The following is a 23,340-nucleotide window of genomic DNA, read 5'->3' as shown; positions in this document are numbered from 1 at the left end:
CCAAAGCTTTCTGGAACACGAAGAATCCAAAAAATATGCTTTACCCTTAAATGTGATAAAATTAATTTATGACAGTAAGAAAGAAAGGTATTTTCTCCAGCTTTCCGGCATAAAACGTTTCGGCCTCGCTTGGGACTGTTGCGACCGAGTGGGGGCACCCGATCCGAGCTGTGTGGCCTCCGACATACGAGTGGTAGCGTGTATGATGCGAGCGGCCAGCCGCTGTTGCAGCCGTGAAGAAGTCCAGAAGCCGTAGGCTAACGTAACTGTTTACTTCATAGCGAGAGGTGAGCCGAAGCCAAAGAACAATGCCCCGACGGTCGAGGTAACAGCACAGGACTCGAGCAGAGCGACAACATCGATTCCCTGCTCTAACAGGAATGAATTACAGCGCTTGCGCAGCTCTATTTATACCCAAATGCCGTAACGGTCAAAACGCCAACAAGCTGGAACACGCCACGAACGTCACCGACACACACAACGCTCTTTCCAGACTGAGGGAGCAGCGCAAATTAGACAGGACAAAGGGTAGGACACAACACGAGCGCTTATGCTGTGGACACAACAATAAGCGCTTGTGTTGTGTCCTACCCTTTGTCCTGTCTAATTTGCGCTGCTCCCTCAGAATGAATGTATACCAACTGGCCCAGTTCTCGACCTTGTTGCTCTTTCCAGAGTTCGTAGCCTCGGCGCGCGTTGAGTCCGGGAGAGGGGAGAGAGGAGGACTTCGCTGAGTTCGCGGGGCCTCTGTGTCCTTGAAGAGCGTGGAGACGAGCCTCGCAGGCAGCCGCAGAAGTTTTGAAATGCGCCGAAAGTGAAGCGTCTGACGCGGCTTGTCGCAACCTGTCACCGACATGGTGGCGCACGCGCGTAGTGGCTTCGCCGCACAGCCGAGAAGTGATGCGGGGAAGTACTGCGGCGCTGGCCGATTCGTAACAGGACGTAAACTTGTACATTCAATTTTTTGCAGCCTGCGCACTTTCGGCATCCCATAGAAAATTTTTACAAAGACTGTACGTAATGTATTTTCTATGCAATAAATTAAGCCAGATTACATATTCACACTATGTCCTTATTATGTATACCGATAATAAATGGACTAGGATACTTTCTTGAGGGTCACTGCGGCGAACGGGACCTGTGGTATGCCCGCGGAAACCGCACCTGTCTACTTTACGGAAAAGTAAATCATGATTATAAGGTCAAATGCTTTTTTTTTTTCAAGCAATAAAAATACCCATCACTATTTCCTCCTTTTCAAATTGTGTTAATATGTATTCTTGATTTCCTAAGAAGGCAAATTCGATGAAGATGTTTTCTAAATTTGTACTGGGAGACAGTTTTATGTGGTTTTTTTTTTCGAAAGCACGAAGACGGCGGTAAATATTTTTTCTGTGAACTTTAAAATCGGAAGTATAGATATTTGCGAATATTGACCTCTTAGTTTTTATCACCATTACGGAACACCGCAGATACTCAGTCAAGAGAAAGCGGCGTTGCTAATACAAAAATTCATTACGGGCCCTATATGTAAGGCAATACTATGTCGATAACAATTTCTATACGTTTGATCTGTTGCACATCAATGTCACATAATTTCACGTGTCACATTACCCCGCTAATTAAGTCACGATCACTTCACTCAATTTTAATTATACAGATGCATTTAGCCAAGATGTTTTTTTGTTGTTGTTGTTGCTCTTAATACGCGCCCTTTCTTTCATGTTTAACAGCCCAAGTCTGAGGAAGTCCGTCCCAACGGTTACGCCCGAAATAGCCTAGAAACGAAGTGCCGCTGTACGTAAAAACAACTCCTACCACGTTTTCGAGCACAGCGTATTCGAACACAAAGCGAGTACAGTCGAACACGCATATACCGAACTCCAAAAGGATCGCGAAAAAGTTCGATATATCGATAATTCGAAATATAAAATATGCCCATCTAAAGCTTATCTGAAAGCTGCGCACATCACAGAGCTCTTCAAAGTCGCGACAAGCGGTAACCTGCGGCGCAGCGTTCGATATATCTAACGTGCCCGTGATCGGGAGCTCGATACACGCGTACAACAGCGCTATGCTTTTGCATGGGATTTCTAAAGGGATGTTCAGACTGTTCGATATAGACAATAATTCGATATATGCGTCTTCGATATATCCGTGTTCGACTGTATACCCACGTGCTTTCTGCCGTTGAAGGAACTGACCTTCTTTCGTTAGGAGTAGTAGTAATCTTTGATTACTACTCCTCCGAACGCTTTTTGTTAAAACCGATTCAGTGACGCCTTTTGTTAAAACCGATTTCAGCAGAATCAATTTGCACTCATTTATCAGTTTTTGTTTCGGTTTTGGGGGAAACGTTGGAACGTATAGTTATGATGCTTGGCGAGGGCTACAACTGCTTCTGTTGGTGTAAAGCGTATACTGAAAGCGCGGCCAAAGACAGCTAACCCCATTTTGCTTTGCGTCGCAAGTATCATTTAATTCAGTACTGATTCGTATTGCCCAAATTCTGATGTTAGTACAAATTCAAAATCCCTGTGAGCATAAAATGTCATCAGAGGCGTCTATGGACTCCGTCCCGCAGGTGGCCTGTCTGCACAAATATTTGCACGTGGCCTCTCTGTACAAATATTTCTTCCCCATTGGGAAATATTTGTGCATAGAGGCCACGTGCGGTACGGAGTTTCCACGGTTTTGCTTCCACCGTTTTGCAAGGACCCCCACCTTGTTTCACCAGTACAACTTCTATCTTGTGTAACACCAGTTCGTCCCTCGCCCCAGATTCTCGTATCTCATCCCTTCGCAGAGTTCTCTATCTATACTATCTTCTTATCCTGCCCTCCGCAGCCATTGTGTTATCGAATAACTCACCTGTTGTCAGTCCGCGCCACGTCACCGAGCTCGCCTGCCCAAACCTATATTTTTTCTCGCTAATCTGAGCCACACCTCTATACGTGTCTGTTGTCCAATCCGTGACTCAAACTGCGCTACACTAAGTATCACGCCCATCATCTCTTCTGTTTATGACTCTCTGAGATAGGCTTCGCCGAAGGCAGGTTTTACGTAATGCAGTGGAGGCCAGAAGCAAGAAAGCGGTACAATCACATGTTCATAAATGTCGCACGAATTCTATTTCTATTTCAAATATATTTTGGCACGACAGAATAAAGTTTTGTCTTTCTCTCTCTCTCACTCGATGCTGTTCTTCATGCGTGCTTGACTGTTCTTTGTGCATGTATGACAACTTTGCTGTTTGCATTATCCCGAACGAATACCGATATTTATCCCGACATTTTAGAAAGGTGCCTACCCCTGTCCCCAAACTATATACAGTCATATCTCGTTATCATGCCGCAAATTAATTAGGCGCGGTATAGCTAACAGCATGCTCGATTACTTACTAGAACATTCAGTGTTAACACCTTGGCAGCATGGCGTCAGGGACGGTTATTTAGCAGTAACACAATTAGTAACAATAGTTCGCCCATTCGCTTTAAAGTGATAAAAAGAACCGAATTCATTCCAACTTTCTAGATTTTAGAAAATGGTTCCACACGGTTCAGCATTGCAAAATAATTTTAAAGTACGATCCGTAGGACTTTCACAAATGGTAATTAGTAGGGTCCTTAACCAATCAGGTTACTTTCTAGTGACTTCAGTTGTACCACAAGGAACTGTACTGTGTCCTTCGCTTTTCATGCGTTTCATGTGCTAATGATCAAGATAACTTTGCACAAGCTTGAATAATATTAGGGAGTGTTGCACAGATTGTAGAATGGTGCCTAATATTCGTTTAATTTGAAATAACAAGGATTCAGTACCTCGCTCAGTTACATTCCAGCCACGAAAGACGTTTTTGTTACCAAAAAAACGCAAGAAGTCTTGAAAAACGTTCAGATTTCGCGCTCCAGTGGCGTGTTATGGACAGGAGTGACATCATATGGGACAGAACTAAAAAATTCGGGGAAGCTGCTGTTATAGGTCATTGCCAAACACGTAGTTAGTTCCAGTAACATTGTTTATTGGCATAGTGCAGTGCTAGTGATCCTCGTCATATGTATCGAAGAGGTCGTTGTATTCTTCGAGGCGAATGGTAGATGCTAAGTCATCCTCAGCATTGTGACTTACACCAGCTCTTCGTCATCGACTCGAGCTGGTGGTTGCAGGGTCTGCAAGTCGTCTAGAGAAGGATTGGCATACTCGTAGCCACGTCTCAAATTATCCATAATGGCTTCTATAGAAAGCGGCGGCCACGGTGACCTCTCTCCAGCAGGGTGTCTTTTCATCTGTAGCATTAGCGCTGTAGTTTTTTAAACGCGGAGCGTTTCTTAGTCGCACGATGTCCCTCGACCGTCGGCGGCGGCGTCCACACGCTCACTGCGCATGCGCGTCGCGGCGAGGCGCAAGTGCGCGTCTCTCCCCCGTACCCTCCTCGCTCTCAACAACAGGTGCAGCGTTGTTGTCCGTCCGCACCCCTCCCCCTACACTATATAAAAAAAATACCATCCGGCGCCTGGTTTCGATCCCTCGACCCTACGGGCGGAACGCAATGTACATGGTGCTCTACCCACTGCGCCACAAAGCCGACGCAGAATGGGAGGCTACGAACGCGCCTTATATCCTTGACTCATTCAAACTACGTCAAGAAGCTGCTGATACAACGCTTTCACTACCACCAACTTTCCAAATACTAAACGTTAACGCAATACACCCACCCCCTATGCGACGCATTTACTCGAGTCCCCCTCGCGGGGAGATGGGAGATGGGCGTCCACACGCTCTCACTGCGCATGCGCGTCGCGTCGAGGCGCAGGTGCGCATCTCTCCCCCGTACCCTCCTCGCTCTCAACAACAGGTGCAGCGGTGCGTGAGGAGCGCGTCTGCGCGCGCATGCGCACCTCTACCCCGCGCTCGGCGTGCTTAGTAACAGGTGTGCACGTGATAGCGGCGTGCTAGCGGCGTGCACTACCACCCCAACACCAGCCCCCAAACACTAACGTTAACGCAATACACCCACCCCCTACGCGACGCATTTACTCAAGTCCCCCCTCGTGGGGAGATGGGCCCAATTGTTTTTTTTTTAATTAGCGGTAGCGCTTGAAGACAGCGCTGGTTTTCTTTTTCTTTTCTTCTTTTTGCAAGAGCCACTGAGCGAGCCCGGGACTCGGCCATAGCCGCCAGGCACGAGCTCACGAGCGATCGGCATTTCTTGGTATTGTTTCCTGCAACGGCGAACTTACATTTTTTAAAACAGCTCCGCTGTTAAAACTTACTTTTCAGTGTGTTAACTGCTCATTCGCATCCAAGAGATGCGATTAAACGCAACCAGAGGTCCCACTACAATGATACGGTCTTGTGTCTAACGACGATTTAGGTTGGCGGCCGCCAATTGCCCAAACAAGATTCTGTGACGTCATAGAAAATTGCTTTAAAGTAGCTGGGTAGCTCTGCTGCGCATGTTTTGTTTAACACCTACATTATTTTTTCGAAGTTTGCGAAAAATTTGGTAAAATTGTTATCTGAACAAAGCAGTCTTTCTAATTACCCAAACTTGTATTTTGTCTTTATGGCCTCTTTAGCGCATGTCACTAACAATAAGTACTTAGGTGTAACAAGATCCGGTAATCTACACTGGAGTATCCGCATCGAAACCATTCGCTCATCTGCTCTCTTCAATCTGTGCTTATTGAGGTGCAATCGTGGTAAAACACCTTGTAATATAAAGTTAAATAAACCTTAATAAAAGCTGAAATTACTTCGCTACCTTCAACTTTTCCCACGGAAACCTGAAGGCGCATATAAATTATAACCACCGTTCACTGACTCCAACATAAAAAAAAACTCGGAACTATTCAACGAAAAGCCATTAAACTCATTTTCTACAAATTTTCTCAATTAGGCTCCCTCAATAGACCTTTCTTTTTTATCTGAACCCGGGGGGGTGAGTATTTTTCACCCTCCATTGCGGTGAACCAAAGCGATCTATGAACGAGTAATGGTCCACTTTAAACTCCCCGTTTATCACTAACTTATTATTAAAATTTGAGAGTAGAGGTGAATGCTACAATTGTTAATAAAAGTGTGGAAGGTCAGGGAGAAGTGACTAAAATCAAAGCAGCGACAACTCTCTCATCACAACCTCTGCAGGAGGGAACGCACCCGGGAATATGTTCTTTCTGGCGGGCGGGCGGTATAATGTAACCGCAGCGGCCTGGTAACGTCGGTGTTAGATGGACACGGTGCATTCGGCGCGAGCGCGTAACAAGAGATTAGGGATCTGTACTCGTTCATAGATCACTTTGGTCCATCACAATGGAGGTTGACATACGTACCCCTGGATACACGAGTGTGCCACATCCGGAGTACTGCCGCTCTGTGAATTTGTCAGTCATCGGAAACCATGAAAGATGGCACGGCGGCTCGGTAGAGGGCTCAATGATGACAGTGGGCTGAATTAACACCATCCAGAGAGCGCCAATTGGGCGTCATTGAAGTATCGGTAAATTCAGTGTACATACATTTCTTCCTCCTAATGCCTTGTAAAACATGACACCACACACACGCACCAAGGCTTTTCAATTACTTGACGAAATAAAAAGGCGGGGAATGGCGAGGAACAAGTCATCATGGGGGCTTCCTTCGCACCTAGGAGGTGTTGTTCTGAAGGACAATACGCACTGTCTTTCACAATCCGGGATCACTGAGTACGCGTATGTAATGAAAGTACACCCCCGCAATGCAAGGTGTCTCGGGTGGCGCGCGCTGCATTTCTCGATACCTGGGCGTGCTGCGATTCACATGTGGAGCGAATGAATGAAGCTGAAAGCAGCCAGAGAGAGTGGTAGAACAAAGGTGCGGGAGCGGGAGGCGGCGCTTTGTCTCGTATATACGCTGCAGGGTGTGTAGTAGCCTGGATTGGCGCAACATGAATCGGGGAATGTACGCGTGCCTATAGAAACACATTCATCCGTAGAAATGTATGCGATGAGAGTACGAACGTACTTACTTATGAACGAAAAAAGTTTGTCTTTGGAGAAGGAATTCACGATGTTCTGTAATGGCAAGCTTAGCTCATACAACAAGTTGTGAATGGCACTGATCTTGGGAAAATATAAAAATTAAAGGGTCCCTGCAACAGTTTTTTTTATAATTTTGTCCAAATCTTAAATGCTTGCGGAAAGTAGTCAACCAACACATCCAGTTCTTAGATTAGGAGGTCGCAAAGTACCTCAGCCAAAAATTGCTCCTCTACGCCCATCAGATAGCTTAGAAACTTGCTCAAAAGATGTTTCTCTCTTTCCCGGTCTTGGCATTCTTCGGCCGCTGGAATTACGTCATTCTAGCGGTGTGCGGCTACTGTCCGCCCTTCAATTCCTTCAGTTGCAGCAATGAACCCGTTCAATAGAAACTTCGAAAGAAAGCCACAAAATCAAAGCAGAAACGGAAGGCGTATCATAGCAGATCACGCATGCGCTGCCTCTCTGGGCTGGCGATAACTATAAATTTCGCAGTGCTTCCAGACGCGAAGAAAAGAGTGAAAGCGCTTGTCGGAAGTGTTGCAGGGTCCCTTTAATGGTTACGACCCGTCGCTTGCTTGCATCCATCTCCTGGATGCAAGTGAGAATATCAGGGCGATGCAGGCCACAAGCCACCTCTTTTGTCAATAAGCCCCTCAGTACCGAAACTTAAAAAAAAAAATTATTCGGGGCACTTAAGTCTACCTGCGTGCTTTGAATGCGAATACCCGGTGACACCTATCTAGCGCTTCTCCACCGCTCTATCGCATTTGCATTCTCTTCTTCGCTTTATCTTCTCGCCTTGTGGCACGGATTACTTGGAAAAGTCACGTTCGGGTGTCGCTTCACGAACCATTGGAACTTTTGTTCCGCCACCGCCAGCGTGCAGAGCTGGCGCTCCTGCCCGCCGCTGTGGCTTGAGGAGTATCTGGCTGCGCACGCGGCTCTGCTGCGATACCTGCAAGAGAGACTCTTTTTTTGCTCCCTATGATGTGCCGTTCCCACTTCCCAGTGTCGGTAGATGTGAGAGTGTTGCTACGTGTCCTACGATAGCTTTCCCCTTACATCTAACCCCTCTTCAGCCTGTTTTTTTTTTTTTTTTTTTGCGCATGCGCATGGGATTGTGCCAGAGGAGTTTTCTGTGTACACGGGACCACTGGATTTTTTTTCGTTTAGCCATATAAAGCTTAGCTTTAAGGAAGGAAGGAGGGAAGGATGTAGAAGGAAGGCAGGAAAGGTTACCTGGCTAGAGTCTAGTTTGCTATCCTGCACGTGGGAAAGGGAAAATAGGGAAAAAAGGAAGGAAAGAATGAAGAAAAGTTGGAGCAGACAGGTATGCCGAGCGCTGAAGCACTAAACGTTCAAGTTCAGGGATTGCCACCGGAGGTTTTCAGTATATAGTCTGGTGTTTAAGTTTGGCGCCCGTAGAAACCGTAAGAGTTCCCTAGTCGCCTTCTGAGTGGATGACAGAGAAGGCCAGTGACACAGAATCTTCTCCTCCGAAAATGGCCGCAGAGAGTACGATCCGAGAATACCTATGCATTCATTATAGGTCATGTTTGCGAAAGCATCAATGCCCAATTGAATGCCGCTGAGTGCTCCTTCGTGTTTTGCGCTGCCAGCAACAAGTTTCCTGCTGGATATCTGCAGTGTACTGGCGTGCATGGCCAACTTTCGCTACTACCGAGCTTGCGGAGAAAGATGCATGCATGCTGCTCCAGACTTCATAGCGGTGTGGTACGTACTGCCACGCAGAGTGGCCTGCGTAGACCGCGCTATGGAAAGTGTCGCAGCCAATGGGATGTTCGAGTGCCATTTCAGTGCTGCAGACGCAGGTCGCAGGCGCCGGACGCCTGCTTTTTCGCTCAACAAAATCAATAGGCCATGCGTTATCATGCTAGTGTACCAGCCGATGTTCGGACCGACAAGATCCATGGAAGGAGTATACGGCGCCGGTTTTGTCTGAAAAAGATCTGATGTGCTTTGTGGTAAAGCAAGCTTTACATTAAAGTTATTCAGCAAAGCCGACTTTACCAACGTGGCTGTGTTGTCGGGAACGATTCCAGAAGACTTTTAGTGAAGGACAAAGGTGCCAATGTAACAAACATTGTAATATTTTGTAAGTTGACCTTTCGCTCTCGCAATTATATTAGACGAAATTATTTTAAATTATAATAGTTAACTTCCCTGATATTTAATCGAAGAACTGCCTGTATGCATTTTTTGTGGCACGGGCTGAACAATTGATTTGGTTATTTGAAGACCTGAGCCTACGGGTCCAGGAAGCTGAGATCCATAACCTACGCTACCGTGCGTCTTTAAGCGCTCGTTTTTTGCAGAAACATAACTTCGGGCATTTTACGGGCTGCGCCACCACCTGGGCAGCTACGGGGTAACTGTCTTAGATTCTTTATGTGTAAGAATAGTATACTCAAGCTGTAAACATTGTTATAACATGATGGTGCGTGCGCAGAGCAGTGGAGGGGGAGCATCACAGTGATAGCGCCGCGAATGAAGAACGAAGCATAGCAGAGCGGGTACGAAAGAGGGCGCGTAATGTCAGCACGCGCCGCGCATGCGCAGCAACGGGGGAGCGTGGCGGAGCTATGGCACGTGGCTCAGCGCGCGGGTGCTGGTGGGTATATGTGCAAGGCCTCCACGATCAGCAACGGCGCGCCGACGGGGCTGATCTCGGAGGCCGTGGCACACGTGCGCGTGTGACGCCTCGGGGCTAGAATGGCGTTGCGAGCGTTAGTCCTCATGTCGGCGCGTTGTGGAAAATGACGTATCTATGCGTACGCATGTGTAACGAATGGGCAATAGATCGCCCTTGAATTAGTCGTGTCTACCTGTCATCGCCCTTGTCGTGTATATTCTTTTCTAAGCCCGCCATTAATTGCCCAGCTAGACAACCCGTAACTGATTCACGCGGCTCCCGTAAACAATAAACCGCCATCGGTGACACCTGCAACTGAACAGCTGTAATTCCACCACTCGGGAAATACGGAGAATTGACACCGGGCGCAAATTATGCACACCTCCATCTTACATGTACGCTAGTTAAGCTTGCTTTCCGGCTCCTGCTATGTGGTTCAGAGCGTGGGCAGCATTAGCTCATTTTTTCAGAATGGTTCTGTTGAGCACAAGAAAGAAATAGCCAGTGTTACTGATGGATATCAAATTTTACCACCTGCTGTTACTGAAAAAAGTTACCAAATTTATTGTTCTGTGCACATGCCGTTGTACTCCCCAACACTACTGACGTAATCAGCTATGGCTGGTTCCGTTGGGCAAAAATGTCATTAAACAATTGGTAGCTGTGTTGAGTAGATGCAAGTGAACCATGCGAATCACTTTATCAGGAACGTAACAAAGAAGCTAAACAGACAAAAAAACAGGATACAGATGACGTCCACGCTAAGAAACAGAGGATGACCCACCCAAACAGGTCGGCTGATGAATGCGAGCACCCAATTCTCCACGTTGTGTGCCACGCATCCAAACTACTTAACGGAAAGATAGACAGGAACAGGCCACCCTTGCTTATCCACCCGTGCAAACTCCTCACTTAATACGCCCCCGTCCGGAAGATCGACATTGCGTGGACACCGGCACACACCTCACTATCGGGCAATAACTTTCTTCCCAGGTCTCTGAAAAAAACGCTTAGTCTCGTTCCCCTCATCCCATTCCGAGATATTATCCAACATTTCCGCTGCTCAAGACAACACTTCCCACCACCTCACCTGAAGCTTACCAAATCACAAGAAGACATACTCCGGAAACTTCAGACAAACCCCTTTCATCGTCCACCTTGGCTACACTGCATACACCCCTCAGTGCCCTGCCACGTATGAATTCTGCCCACACCCATGTTTCCTAATCCATATGACCTTGGGGTGCGCATATCACCCAGCCCTCTCACATTTACCCCCTCCCCTTCCGCCCCCTGAGATGTGGCAGAACCTGACGGCCAACGCCGGAGCTTAGATATCCAGACACCCCTGTTTCTAAGGCTGAAACAGCACGGACATCACCGCGGTTCTCCAGGAACAAGAGACCACTCCCGCATCATCAGGCTTAAACCGCTAAAGTTTTTCGCCACCACCGCCACCTCGCCACCTTGCAGGATCATAACAAGTTCCTTGTTTATTTATTAACATGAAAGGTGTTTATTCCGGAATACACAAATGCCAGCCGGGAGCGCGCGTCTTTAAACGATTGCTATGAATGCGTGACAGTCTGTTTTTTCTCATGTAGTTTGTTTGTCGTCACTGGAGTAATTCATAAGCATATTAAGTGCAAAAAATCACGGCAATGGCTCGTGAGATGTTGATAATATTCCCAGTAACGCACTACTTGCGCCGTGCAGAGTAACATCCGGCTGTGGTGATGATACACAGAGGCAACTTCCATTGCCGTTCTTGAGTTGTACCTGGGTATAGAAACATTAAGAGAGGGAGGGAACAAAACAGGCACAATTTGACATTAAATACCTGATGAATGTAATTAAATGGGGTGTCAAAGGGAGTAGTGAGATTAGGAGGACAGGTGAAGCCTTTACGGTGCTGAAAAATGGACACGTCCTATGTTACCGTGGTCTAGTGGACAGAAGAGAACTGGGAGTGGGATTTCTAATCAATAAAAGCATAGCTGGCAACATAGAAGAATACTACAGCATTAACGAAAGGGCAGCAGGTCTTGTACTTAGGCTAAATAAGATGTACAAACTCAAAGTGGTACAGGGCTACGCGCCCACATCCAGCCCCGACAACCAAGCAGTGGAACGCTTCTATGAAGATGTGGAATCAGCAATGGCTGAAGTAAAAACATAGTATACCGTAGGTATGGGATGCTTCAATGCTAAAGCAGGCAAGAATCAGGCTGGAGTGGAGACAAGGCAGTTGGGAACTATGGTCAGGGCTGTAGAAATAGCAGGGGGGACCTACTAGTCGAGTTCGCAGAACGGAATAACCTACGCATAAAGAACATCTTATTCTGCAAACGGGAGAGCCGAAAGTGAACGTGCAGGAGCCCGAATGGGGACCATAAAAATAAAATAGACTTCATATTATGCGATAAACCTGGCGTCGTGAAGGATGGGGAAGTGCTCGGAAGGGTAAGGTGTAGTGACCATCGTATGGTAAGATCTCGAATTAAGCAAGATTTGAGGAGGTACCGTAACAAGCTAGTACGGAAGTAGCCGATTAATGAGCTAACAGTAAGACATAAAGTAGAAGAGTTCAGGATCGTGCGGCAGAACCGATATTCAGCTCTTACCGAGGAAGCAGAGTTTACGACACAGGAAGCCAGCGACAACCTTACACGCATTATCACGAAGTGTGCAGTAGAAGTCGGGGCACGATGGCTAGACAGGTTACTGGCAAACTTTCCCAAGAGACGAAAGATCTGATTAGAAAACAGCAAACCATGACAATATCCACCCCAGTTGACAGAATATAACTAGCGGAGCTTTCGAAGTTAACAAGCGCAAGATAGCTGAAATACGGAAGTATAATATGGAGAGGATTGAATACGCTGCAAAGAACGGAGGTAGCCTGAAAGCAGTGCGTTGGGAAAAATCAGATGTATGCACTTAAAGACAAGCAGGGTAATGTCATCCCAAATAGGGATAAAATAGTCACAGTAGCCGAGGAGCTCTATAGGGATCTGTACAGTAGCCGGGACATCCAGGATAATTCCGAACGAGAAAGTAGTTCAGAGGAGATAGACATCCCACCAGTAACGACCGAAGAAGTAAGGAAGGCTTTGAAAGAAATGAAAGGGGGCAAAGCACCTGGTGAGGATCAGATAACAGCAGACCTCTTGAAGGATGGCGGAGAAATTGCACTTGAAAAATTGGCAAGCCTTTATACGCAATGCCTAATGACCGGAAGTGTACCAGAATCTTGGAAGAACGCGAACATCATCCTAATCCATAAGAAAGGTGACATGAATGACTTGAAAAATTACAGGCCGATCAGCTTACTGTCAGTCGTCTACAAGGTACTTACCAAAGTAATCGCTAACAGAATTTCTGCAACCTATAGATTTCAGTCAACCTAAAGAACAAGCAGGGTTCCGTAAAGGCTATTCAACAATGAACCATATTCCCACGATCAATCAGGTGATAAAGAAGTGCGCTGAGTATACTGAACCCCTATATATAGCCTTCATAGATTATGAGAAAGCATTTGTCTCGGCCAAAACCTCAGCAGTCATTCAGGCATTACGGAACCAGGAGGTAGATGAGCATTATGTAAGAATACTAGATGATATCTACAATGGGTCCACAGCTAACATAATCCTCCATAAGGAGAGCAGTAAAATACCTATAAGGAAGGGCGTCAGACAAGGATACACAATCTCTGCAATGTTATTCACAGCATGTTTACAAGAAGTATTCAGAACGTTGGATTGGGAACAGGTGGGAATAAGGGTTAATGGAGAATACCTCAGTAACCTCAAATTTGCTGATGACGTTGCCTTGCTAAGTAACTCGGGGGACGAATTGCAAAGCATGCTTTCCGCACTGGGCTAACAGTGTAGAACTGTGGGCCTGAAAATTAATATGCAGAAAATCAAAGTAATGATCAATAACCTCAGGATAGCACAGACAATAACCTCAGGATAGCAATAACCTCAGCATAGCACAGCGGTTTGAGATAGGTGGTGAGGCAGTGGAAATGGTAAGCGAATATATCTACTTAGGCCAAATTGTGACCACGGATTCCAACCATGAGGCAGAGATAATTAGAAGGATAAGAATGGGGTGGAGTGCATACGGCAGACATTCTCAGATGATGAATGGCAGCTTACCATTGTCCCTGAAGAAGAAAGTGTATGACAGCTGCATCTTACCGGCACTCACCTACGAGGCAGAAACTTGGAGCCTCACTAAGAGGGTTCAACTGAAATTGAGAACGATTCAGGGGGCAATGGAGCGGAAGATGATAGGTGTAACATTATGGGACAGGAAGAGAGCGGAGTGGGTGAGGGAACAAACGCGTGTTAAGGGCATATCAGTAGAAATTAAGAAGAAGAAATGGACGTGAGCAGGGCATGTAACGTGTAAGGCAATATAATCGTTGGTCATTAAGGGTAACAGAGTGGATCCCTAGAGAAGGCAAACGTTGTAGGGGGCGGCAGAAAGTTAGATGGGCAGATGAGATCAAGAAGTTTGCGGGGATAAATTGGTCGCAGTTAGAACAGGACCGGGGTAATTGGAGATTAATGGGAAAGGCATTTGCCCTGCAGTGGGCGTAGATAGGCTGGTGATGGTGACCATGACTTGGGGTTGTTCGTTTTCGGGTTTTGTTATATTGAACACGGTATATGACTATTGTTTTGGCGCTCTTTGCCCCAGTTGGCCTTGCGCCATAAACATCCAACCATCATCATCATCATCATCATCATATATTGAACACGAAAGTGTTTTATGCCAGGATCCACCAAGATTTCACTGATGTCATATCCGTCAAGGAAATGACGCCAGTGCAGTTTTGCCGAAGCGACCCGCCAGCATGACGTCGCTCACCAAGCACACCCATAAGACAGCCGCCGACCCGCAAATCATGCTCAGCTGCAGATTTCACTGCACATTTCACTTTCGTGTTCTCTGGTTCCCATGACAGTGGAATCAACCACAGTTTTTTTGCACGCACCACACATAAACCCATTCGTTGAATTTCGATTAGCATTTCTAGCATTTCGATTATCGAAATATGAATAGGAGATGTCATCTGTGGTTCCATGCCAATTCGGTCGGCTCACTGGCAACCGCAATCTGCAATCACGAACGGGGCATTCCCATGGTTATACCTCTCACGCACTGCGCGGGCTCTGCTTTTTATAAGGAGTCACACCGCACCGAGCCTTTGTTAGCTACAATAACAACACTGCGCTCTGCCAAGCGCGACTGGAAGTTTAAACTTGTTTAATGGCACTCTCCGTTCTCGAACGGCGCACTTCACGGCACGTCCGAAGGTAATAACCACAGTCGCCGGCTTTACCTCACCGAACACCTCCGTGCAGTCGGTTATGACACCGTGGAGGAAGCATAGGCGCTGATTCGCCGAAGCGCCCTTCACGAGCGACTGACCCGCAGAACCATGACGCACTTGTCCGAGCGCGCTGTCGGTGGCCGGCCCATTCGCCGAGCCGCCTTTATGCCTGTCACCCCAAGCGTGCACCGTCGCTCTCCGCTGCAGGCCCCGGCGCTCAGCCACGACCTACGTGTATGTGTGTGTGCACACCGGCCAGCGGCCGTGAACCCCTGTGCCAAGGCGCGTCGTTCTCTAGAAGCCACGTAAAGGTCGTTGCGCTGCGTGCATCACGAACGCTGTTGGTCTGCACGCCGGGACAGGAGTAAGTTGAAAGAGTGTCCCCATACACACTGACGAGGCATCGCAGAGTTGTGGGACAGTCGGCATTATACGTGACAGGATAATAAAGAGTGAAAGGAATAACGGCAAAGGAGGGAAAAGAACAACAACCGGCAAACTAAGAATCAGTTCTCAATCGTCCAAAACTCATAGTTGCGATCAAATGTTACCAAAAACAAACAAAAACGCGTCTACAATCAAAGCGTTTTAACAAAAATTTGTTACGGCCGAATCTCGCAATCTGGCAAGATAAAAAAAAATGCCTTAGCGAAAATTGTTTGTAGTGATATATGAATCGCTCCCCCATAATTGACTAGCTGCGTAGCCACTGACCAATCAGTTTCTTTGTTTGATTGTTTGCCCCTTTATCGTGCAACAACACTGTTAACATTCCATCATCGATCTGCGGAAGTTTCTCCGAAGTGCAAGCGAATGTAAGTTATTGCATGCCGAACTGATTAAGTGCACTGTTGCCACGCAATACAACTGATTTACCAACGAACATTTGTAAACAAAACACATATAAATCAAAGGTAGATACCGTATTGCCTGCCACAGACGCCCCCTGTTTGGGAATGATTGGTTCCGTCAATGACGTGCTCTGTTGGAACGATAAAAAAAATTAAAGCCGTTCCACTCAATGTGAAAGCTGTCGGAAGTGCACAGCAGTGATTCGCCATAACAGGCTGCAGCGCTGTTCTCCGCTCACTGCTGCCACCCAATGCATTTCAAATTTCCCGCCGTCACAGCGCTCGCGCGCCCCGTGCATGAAACTGCGCCAGCGGGAGTTCTGTTCTTTTTGTGCTTGCGTTAATTTCGTATGCTGGAGCTGTTCTGCGTCATTCCGAACGCGTATTTTTTTTTATTGCGCGGCTGGAGCCTTTCTGCGGCATTTCGAATTAGCCGTTTCTTTCTTGCGCAGCCGCTTTTTTCGCTTACTATAGCAAAAACCAACCCAACGAGCGTTCCTATGTAAATGAACGCGGGGGCTGCCGGTTACATGCACAGACTTTGGCTGAGATGTGCCTGCAGTTTTTTTTTTTTTTTTTTTTTCGCTAGACAACGGGGGGATGTATGACAAGCGCCTGCGGTTCACGAGGTTCGACCAGTTATGACTATTTAAACCACGTGGTTTACGAAGCCTCGGCGTGACTCTCTGACGACGGTAGATCAGACTCTGCTTGGGTCCGTTATCTCGCTGCGCCGCCTGCGGGATTCTGGCAGTCGCTTGAAATCGCCTGTTAGCGAGCTACGATGACAGGGCGAGCACGTAAAGTGCTCTGCCCTTAAAAAATGCAGAAATTTGGAGAGTTTTCTATTAATGCGTAAGCAATCTCACGACGCTTGAGTTTTTTTTTGCAGCCTGATTTGGCTATGAGTGGCCACTGTACGTGGGATTACTTTAATGTCCCACAGTATTGTTTTGTTTTCCCGCCAATGATGTACCCATGCACATCATTGGCATGTACAGTGCACAACCGCTTTGTCTATAACACTTAGTTCAACTTCAACTAGTTACCTCTCAATACTGCGAACTCAAACTGGTCACAAAAAAAGTTGAGGTCAAAATATATGGGTAAGACTTCAGAATGACGCAATAGTTTTCTTCACATGCTTTTCGGCTGAGGCCAGATAAGGCTATAACTACGAAACATGTGTTATAGACAAGTGTGTTGCCCTCTGTACGTCATGATGTACATCATGTAGGTTATAATATAGCGATTGAACCCTGATCTTTGCCAACCATGCATTTTAGTGCAAATGATGCAGGGCAGGGCATTGGCCGGTTGGTCTGTTTTCACGATTTTTTTTGTGTTCGTGTTTCGATTTGTCGTTGAGGTGCTTTTTTTGTCCCAGTTTTGTGAGGGCGGTGCTTATATAAGGTTCACATTTTGGATTTCGTTAGTTGACTTTTATTATTTTTAAAGCGAACCTTTCTATATCTCACGATAGCGTTCGATGTTGCACCAAAAGCCACTGCAGGAAAGTCAACTTTAGAAAGTAGGTTTCACAAAACGGTGACGATGATCAGCGAAGGCACATCAAGCGCCTGAAAAAAAAAAACAGTTTCCCGTGATCCGAATCGATCCTGGGCCCCTCGCGTTATCAAGCGAAAGTTTATCCTGTTGCGCCATTCCGAAAGGGTCCAAGGAGTTTGAATTTTAATGCAAAGTGTACGCATGTACTCATACTTCTGGGGCGGTATTCTCGTAACTGTCCCTTTTGAAAACGTCCCTTTTGAGTTCCTTTCACCGTGACGCACTTCCGATTAAGCAGTGGGCGTTGGCAGTTGCGCTTGCGTTACGTCACTTCCGGTTGTTTGCTTTTAGCCACTCAGGGCTCGTCAAAAGGGACACTTTTGAAAGGGGCGCAGAAGGAACAAAACTCGAGAATAGCGCCCCTGGACGCTGCTCGAAGATCTAAATAAATCAAATTCAAACAAATCAATCGCAAACGCCCGCACTTGCTTAATTTCGACCGGAGAATGCTTCGCGTTGCAGTAATCTTTCTCGCTAGATGAAAGGGGCTTTGAATTGATTTAGTTTTTCTATGTTTGTATTTTTCGTTTATCTATTAAAATTTCCGTCTATTCATTACCTCCATTTACGCTATAACAACGCATAAATGTGTCAAATTTGCAATGATGTATATTTGTGCAAATTCAGGGCGTCCCACGGTTGGGGCTTTGGGTATACTCGGCGAAAAGGGCAAAATACATTCAAGGTTAACCGCTCTTGAGAAAAATTGGTCAGAGCATCGACTGGTGACATGTGACGGGTGTGTTCATTCGCGCACACGCAAACGCACGCACACATTAACAACGTGTCTATGGGCTAACAACCTACAGGAATAGTTTAACAATTTAGGTCAATTTCAGTCATTCTCAAACCGCTATTCTCAAAAACGCTATTCATGCCACATTCTGTATGTCTATTGTAGGGCCAATTCTAGCCATACGCATGATCTAGATCTACTTACCAGGTCCTTATTTTATTGTTGTTGTGTTGTTATTTACGTGCTTGTAATATCCCAATGAAAGACTGTCGGCGGAGTTCGCGCTCCCGTCTGGCATTGCTCCCTGCAGTGCTCTATCTCGTCCTCCGGTCATTTGAATGTAAGTACTCAGTTTATGGCCTCGGTAGCAAGTGAAAGCGACGCGAAAGTTGCGGTCTTGTTCGCCTCCATTACAGATCCCGCGATAATCGAATAAATGAGCGGAATACTCGACGAGCGACGGAGAGCGGACCTCATGCGCCAAGGTCGTCTCGTAGGCATAAATGCTGAAGCGGTAGGCGTCCAGCATCAAGCCAGATAAACAAACAAACAAACAAGCAAACAGAAAAGAACGACTTGTACGAGGACGCTTCGCGTGTTTGATAATAAAAACTACACGTCATGAAGGCCACGCTCGAGTTTAATCGCACGCCGTGCATCAAGCGGGCTTGGTAATGACGGCAATGACCTCAACCTTGTAATAGTCGCCGTGCGTATACGATGCCGCCGCCATCGATATCGCGATTTTTTTTTTCACCCATTACTCTCGGCGCCGCAGTGCATGCAACATACAATACGCTAACAGTGTTGTTGTTGTTTACCTCGCGCAACACGCAACCACACAAGGTAGGCTCGTCAGAGGACAGGATGGAGTTTCCTGTGCGATCTACAGGAGATATGCATTACTTTTTCACCTTCAGTGCAAGCTGAATCTTTTGCATGGCTTACACGAAGGGTATACGTTACAGTGTCTCGTCTAACTCGGTTGCCTTCAAAACAAGAAGCCCCAATGATGTTTGCTGTTTCGCAGTCCTTGCCGGTGGTTATGATTTTTTTTTGCTATAAAAACACGGTTATGCCTCGCGCTCAGTACAAGCCGTCCGCGGCGTTCATTTTATGTTAATTGCCGGGGAAACCTAAGCGGTAGCCTTGTTTCTGTCATATCTGAAATTCTCGGCAGTGGCTTGGTCTGGCTGTTTTCAGACGGCCTTCTTAGAGTCAGCAGTGCAGAACGAGAGAGTGTGAAAGAAAGAATTCGAGGACGATCACCCCAAGGCAATACGACCCAAAGCAATAGCTGGGGACGTGTACAGCCACGCGGGTATTCAAGGACACTGTTTTATGCGGCACGTCCTGCAGTTGCAGCTTCAAAACCTCAAACATCATGTTCAGTGGCTTAAGGTGGATTTGATTTGATTGTAGGGTTTAACGCGCAGACGCAACGCAGGCGATGAGGCACGCCGTAGTGGAGGGCTCCGGATTGATTTTGACTACCTGAGGATCTTTAATGTGAGCCAAAATCTCGTACACACGGGCGTTTTTGCTTTTCGCCTCCATCAGAAAAGCGGCCGCCGCGGGCGGGAATATAACCCAACAGCGCAACGCCTTAGCCACTGAGCCACCGCCACGGGTGGGTAGATGACTCTCCAGATAAAAAGGTAATGTACTATGGCATCGCCATTCTTAGACCGTTCCTCTTTTAACTCGAACTGTTTTTGGACCAGTCAAGGCGAAAAAGCGGCTGGCTGGCTTCAGTCGTGCGAGCTTATTAACGCCCATAACGTAAACAATCCAATTAAGGGCGGAATCGAGATTGTTGGAAAGCATGTTTAGTGATGGTTACCGGATTAATTAGGACAACAGTTGGGCACCTTCCACAGCAATTAGGGTAAGATAAAACTATCGCATACCGCGAGTGTGGTATGGGCGTTCCTTTGCGAGAATGGCTTTTTGGTGCGAAACGTATGCTCGTACCCAAACCCCGAGGTCACATGGGGACGTGAGGCTTCGCGCCGCGTGGGTTCGCCATCCGACGGGGCGATGTACGACATTGCATTGGACTGTAGTTCGGCGGGGAAATTCACCCTGCCCCGCTTGAGGGGGGTGTCAACACTGAGCCTACATGGCGCGAGTTCAAAGCGACACGATGTAGGTGCCATAAAACGCAAAGCGACACGTTGCAGGAACGATACAACTACCAAGGGACTCCGAAGCTGCCGCTGAGCGCCTCGTACGCGCGCGATTCCGTAACGCGGTCCGCAAATATTCTCGAATAGCCGCGAGAGAATCATTGCGGCTGCCCACTAAGCCGCTATTGCGCAAAAACTTATCTTCCTCGCAAGGACTACAGAGGCAACGAAACAAAACCGTCCCTGTTGGACATGATTTCGTGCTGGATTTCGCATGGCACCGCGATGGGTCGTTGGGGTCGGTAACTACGAGGGACAACAGATCAAGTACAAAACCCAGTCCGAGCTGAGAACTGAGCGGTGGCCCGGAGATGTGGCCCGGAGCCTGGTGGCCCGGAGCCCGGAGGGAGGGTAGACATCTCAGCGGCCAGTCTCGGAGCAAGGGGGCCCCTTGTGCGAAGAGCTCAGTCTTTGTCGTGCACAGTCCCCCGCGTGCCTGCACCATCCAGAGAAAGAGAGAGAGAGAGAGATAAAGTAATAGGGTTCGCCCAGAGTTAGCGCTCGTTGCAGCAGGGCCTCCCAGATAATGTCAAGGTCAGAGCAGGTGAGCATCTCCGCGAGCCAGCCACCTTGCATGTTCGCGGAACAACAACAATCCGCTGCGGGGAACGCATCATCAACGCCGCACGCCCGACCGGCCAGTACGCTCGTAATTGCCCATTGTCCAGCGCCGGGGGTTCGTTAGAATGCAGGCGAACGCGGTTTGATTCGCTCGTACACGCCTGCTCGGCCTGTCTGATACCCCGCGGCTACGCGGTAGCGCAGGAGGACAGACAGCGACGGTGATAACGTCGGTGCGGTGTAAATAATCGCCCCAGCCAGATTGACCCTGCAATTTCAGCCTGCCTGTGACAGTGCGGCAGAAAAAAATTCAGATGTCAGCGTACGGAATGGGACCCTATCTTAAAACAAGAGCTTTTGTTTTCTTTCCCTTTTTTTATGTTTTGGCGCAGTGTAAATATCCACACGTGAATGACCCTGGTGCTGCATTCCTTCTGGCGCCCGGGACTTGCTAGACATGGAAAATCGTTTGGAGCAAAAATAAGTAAATAAATAAAGAGCAGATTTGCGCGTACGGAAAGGCAGCCTCTCGTAAATCAAGGTCTCTCTCCTTTTTTTTTTTTTTTCATTGTTTTGCTTCTAATGATCCTGCGCTTCTTATTGTAAGAGTAGAGATGCACGAACTTAAAATTCCAACATAACCCGTTCTTAAGACACGTGGTGCGTGCCTGAAGGGGAAGCAAATTGTGCAGTCGTCTTTATTTAGAGGGTGTGAAGGGCATAAATGCGTGACCTAGCATCGCAAAGTTATATACATACGCATGTTAAAGTAGTCCGTTTTAGTGTGGAACCACAACTACCAACTTGTAATGTCGCCTTTGTTTCGCGCTCAGCCAGCGCGAAATAAAAGAACACTGCCTGGCCCCGGCGTCGAACCCTGGTCTCATCATGGGTTGCAAGACCGATGCCTTACCGAGTATGCCACACCGGAAGGATGTCCTCTAAGCAAAGCGTTCGACGTGATGTCGCACGTGGCTACGGACGCAACCCACATTTCCGTTTTTACGAGTTTTGTGACCATGAACAGTGCTTCGGGATCGTCGTCGCACAGGACTCGAGAGGAGATTCGTCGCTCCAAGCGCCCGGAGTAACGACGAGCTCGCGAACAGAGGGACCTACCTGCAGATATGTTTATTGGTTGACTCTTTATAAAACGGCTAATCAACTCAGCAATTTCAGTGAACAAGTGCAATCAATCGATCAATCAATCAATTAGAGCGCAAGCAGTGGAAAGATCGGCCGCAAGAAATCTGTGAGCGTGCTCTGGAGCCTATGAGTTTTCCAGCTTCGCTAGTAATATGCCATTCGTCTACACCTGCTAAAATAAACGAACAAAAAAAAAACGCTATCGTCACGCAATAGCTGGCTTTATTTCTAAACCAGTAATCCTTTTCTGACTTCTCTTTTTCGATAAATATACTAGAAGGAGAACACAACGAAGGATACGCAAGTATTGAAAAGCCGGACATAGTGTTCATTTCTGTTAACCTGATTTAGTTTGACGGCCGCAAGTTCCGATTATGCAGTAAACCATCTCTATTACAAAATCACTTGATTTAAAATCTCGCTTTATTCGAAGTGTTTCACGGTACCCGCTGGAGTGGATTGAGAGCAAATGATACCCGACTTTGAACAAGTGCCGCCTATAGCGAGCCACTTTTAAGTAACCACGTTTAATGCATAGAGCCAACTTAGTTACAGCCAGGGTTAACTGTATTTCACGCGAAAGTTGCGAGGCTTTTCTGAGCGCACTGTTTAGCTTGCAGGGATCAAAGTCTGTTATCAAAACACGCAAGGGCGAAAACAGTACCGAGAAGTCCGGATTCCTAGCACTAATTACGAAATGGCTCGCTGAATTGCCGCCCGTTATTACGCCACGTAATACAACTCCGGGTTGTGTACGTGTGAGTAAAGCAGCGATGACGGGTTGAAATAGGCGGTTCAGAAAGACGAGCCCTTTATCACGGGGATTTTCGACATAGTTCGAGCCTTCGTTCCAGCAAGGAGTCGAAACAGTATACGTGTTGTATTGCGGCATGCGGCACGGAGAGCCACGCACACAGGGGCGTTGTTCTTCTAAACCCCTATCGCGAAAGAAACAATTGGAACAATGCTGACTTTTTTATTGTGGATTTTCCGCACCCCTTTGGACCAACAGCTTTAACGTAGAACGCCTTTCGCAGCTTGCCCAACCCGTCTTCAAATTTTTATGCGTGCGTGCGTTAGTATGTTTGGGGATACTCCAAGCGCACATTTGAAAACAAGATACGTAGTACCGGGTTTCGAAGTGACAATCACCACCCCGATGCCACAGCTTCCTTATTCGCACGAATAAAATTTCGGGAGTTTAAGACGCAAGTCGCACGTCTCAGATCCCGCCACGGTGGCTCAGTGGCTAAGGCGTTGTGCTGCTGA

General features: G+C 47.2%; 1 protein-coding gene across 1 annotated transcript in view; it reads left to right on the top strand.

Annotated features, from left to right (window-relative positions):
* The window catches only part of Pnt (ETS transcription factor pointed), a 333,486-nt gene that overhangs the window by 54,506 nt on the left and 255,640 nt on the right, over positions 1-23,340 (top strand). The gene's annotated exons all lie outside the window — the stretch shown is intronic.

Source organism: Haemaphysalis longicornis, unplaced genomic scaffold (genome assembly GCF_048455015.1).
Source record: "Haemaphysalis longicornis isolate Haplotype H1 unplaced genomic scaffold, Haemaphysalis longicornis Haplotype H1 scaffold_4, whole genome shotgun sequence".
NCBI lineage: Eukaryota > Metazoa > Arthropoda > Arachnida > Ixodida > Ixodidae > Haemaphysalis > Haemaphysalis longicornis.
The sequence above is the reverse complement of the archived record's forward strand: the minus strand, read 5'-3'. Positions and strand labels throughout refer to the sequence as shown.